Source organism: Lactuca virosa, chromosome 4, assembly GCF_052849685.1.
Source record: "Lactuca virosa cultivar CGN04683 chromosome 4, Lactuca_virosa_CGN04683_v6, whole genome shotgun sequence".
In the NCBI taxonomy this organism is placed as follows: Eukaryota; Viridiplantae; Streptophyta; class Magnoliopsida; order Asterales; family Asteraceae; genus Lactuca; species Lactuca virosa.
The window spans coordinates 473,606,899-473,610,195 of record NC_136429.1 but is presented as its reverse complement, the minus strand read 5'-3'; the positions used below and the strand labels follow the sequence as shown (position 1 = coordinate 473,610,195).

At 34.3% G+C, this 3,297-nt stretch overlaps 1 long non-coding RNA gene across 1 annotated transcript; it reads left to right on the top strand.

Moving 5' to 3' along the window:
• Positions 1-2,010: 2,010 nt before the first annotated feature.
• On the top strand, positions 2,011-2,369 carry LOC145169404 (uncharacterized). Its single transcript, XR_013742470.1, has 2 exons — positions 2,011-2,110; positions 2,286-2,369. It is a non-coding gene; the product is annotated as an uncharacterized LOC145169404 (long non-coding RNA).
• The last annotated feature ends 928 nt before the right edge of the window (positions 2,370-3,297 follow it).

Sequence of the window (3,297 nt, the reverse complement as noted above, 5' to 3'; positions counted from 1 at the left end):
ATCTTGAAGACCCGATCTGATACCAATTGTAGTGACAAAGAACATGGTTTCGCATGCAGAATTAAAGTTTGCACAATGAACATGGTGATTTGGGTGTTCAAGAGATGTATTGAATATGTATGGTGTTACAAAAAGGGACATAGATCTACATCTAAATAAATAACACACACTTACACACTCACTTTTTACACCTCTCAAGCACACCTCTATAAGTGGTATGAACCCACTATTTATAGAGGTGATTACATGTCTCTCTCTCACTCTCACTAACACGTGTCTAAAGGCTAATGCACCACATGCAAGTGGGTCTACAAGAGTCAAACCATTACAAAGTCATACATGAAGAACTTTGCACCGTAACAATCTTTAATCTTTCAAACCCCTTTCTTGTTCTTCTTTCAGTGTTAGACTTTATGTGGATTTAGCTCTTTGATTTTATAAGATGTTCATAAATTGTTCGGTTTTCTTGATTCTTGGAACCTGCATGTTTATTTTCCTTCCTAATCTGGACATTTTTATCTATGATTAGTAAACAAATTAGGGTTATGATTCTTGCACATCTAATCCTTTTGCATGTGTTCTTGTTCTTAATGTTTTTCTTTTTTAGAAAATTCCATCGTCTTTAGTTCTTCATCTTGACTTTGAAGACACCTATGTGTTGTTTAGTTCTTAATCATTCTTCAAACATTCTTGTTCTTAATGTTTTTCTTTTGCTAGGGTTTGCTTGATTATGCTAAATCGGTGTCTATGTTGCATGATAAAATGGAACCAGAGGCTGTTGTAAATGGAAAGAGACTACTTGGTTGCTTAGATGCATTGGCACTCAAGTTTTCAACTGAGGAAGTAGAATTTAGTTTTAATGAGTTTGGTCCAGATGATGAAGCAGATGACTACTCAAGAAACACTCCTGATGCATTTCATGAAGATTATGTAGGCAAGTTGTTCGATGAAATGCCAGGAGACGAGTTTTGGTCAGAACTAAAAGCCATCAGATGGTGTCCTATTTCTGTTGACCCACCTTTGACCGGACTTCCATGGTTAGTGCCAGCTCATCAAATTGTAACATCGGATACTGTCAGACCTAAATCACAGATGCAACTCGCTTCATCCATGGTTGTCAATCAGAGAGATCAATGTTTGAATCTTGCCAACACTCCATTGTTGGTGTCTGATTCTCGAGGGGTTCTCATGGCTGCAAGGGATGTGATGTATAATGATGCACCTTGGTTGGAAAATAATACCCCTGTGGGAAAACATATCATACACTCGAGTATCAGTTATGATCTGGCTAATAGGCTAGGGATTTAATCCCTTCGTTCCATCTCTTTAGTCAGTAAGGAAATGACAAAAGATTTACCCTGTATGGACTATGCAAAAATCCATGATCTTCTTGAATTATATGGAGGGAAAGATTTCTTTTTATATGATCTTATTGAGCTTGCAGAATGTTGTAAAGCCAAAAATCTTCATATAATTTTTGACAAACGCCAACATCCATCACAATCATTGCTGCAACAAAATTTAGGTATAAAGTTATCAGACTATTTAGTTTTACTTTATAGCCAATTGAATTTAAAAAATTTAAAATAATTTTTTTACGGGAGATTTTCAAGGGCCTGTCATTGTTGTTGTACTAGAAGGAGCAAGTTTGAGTAGAGAGGAAATATCTAGCCTCCAGTTTCTTCCTCCATGGGGTTTAAGGGGTGACATGCTTAATTATGGATTAGGGTTAATGAGCTGTTATTCTATAACTGATCTTCCTTTAGTTGTCTCTGGTGGCTTTTTATATATGTTTGATCCTTGTGGTAAAGCTTTTACTCTACCTTCATCAAGTCATTCTCCAGCTGCAAAGATGTTTACTTTGACAGGTATATATTAGTAATAATTCTGTTATCTTTCTGTTAATTTTGTTATCTTCTGGATGTTGATCGCTGCATTGACAAGGTTATTTTTGTCATTAGTTAAACTTTTGAGATATTGATATGAATTGTTTTATAAATTAAAGGTACCCTTTGAGTTGCATGGGCCACATGGTGTCCTAAAACATCTAAAGTATCTACTCGAGACAAAGGGATCAGCTGTCATCTGTGTAGCAGAGGGAGCCGGTCAGGTTAGTTTTAACTTCTAACTCTACTCCATACATAATTTAATTATATTTTCTTCATTTACAAAAAAAAAAGATTATAATAAAATGTATATTGTTTTTAGAAAATAGATTGTAATTTGATTAAAAATTTGGAAAAAAAGACAGGTCAACTTACAATTTGTGATATTGTTTTGTATAGAACTTTGTGGAGAAAACAAATGCTAAGGATGCATCTGGGAACGTTGTACTTGGAGATATTGGCGTTCATATACAACAGGAGATACTTTTTTGTTATGGAAACGTTCTACTTTGAAAACTCTTTTACATCATTTTTTTTATAAAATTTACTTAATGGTAGCAGTGAAATGAATGAAAGTGAAATGATATTTGTTTTTTTAGATAAAAAAAAATTTCAAGGAGATTGGGGATCCAGCTGATGTGAAATACATTGATCGTACATACATGATCCGTGCCTGCCGAGCAAACGCATCAGACGGAATCCTCTGCACCATACTAGATCAAAATGATGTAAGTTTATTTTCCATCCGATATGAATCTATTTTTATGTGTCTGTGTGCTAAAATTCCTCTCTAATTGTGTGTGTATGTGTGCCAAATTTTCTTCCAAATTTTCTTGAAAATTTCTTCCAATTTTTTAGTTGCTTGCTGCTCTTAGTCTTTCGTGCAACCTGAACCAACAAGAAACGAACAATTGTTTCAAAAGAAAACTTGGTGCCCCTGTTTTAAGATTTTTTCCAATAAAACCGTTTCCTTTTGTTTTTTATGGGCAGATGAATGAGACCACAAAAGTCAAAAGGAACGAAATCAAGAACCAAAAGAATAAAACCAAAATATTTTGATTTTTTCCAAACCGGTTTCTGGCAATCCGGTTTTATCCGGTCTGAACTGGTCTGTATAGGATCGAGTATTTCCTAGTTATGAACCGGGTTTAGCCTAAACCGGAGATGCTTTTCTTGACCTGAAACGAAGAGGTTTGCCAAAAAAAAAACAGTTTTTGCACCTCTAAGTAGTTATGTCTGGTTAGATTAAATCGAATTGGTAATGACTTAATGTTATGTTGATCATTTATATTAAAGGGAAATAATATTCTAATTCTTATTATTCTACTTTAATCTAAATATTAAATAGGATTGAGTTTGGGGGATTAACCAATAATGTTATATTAAGATGTTATGTTTAAGAGGTGAATGA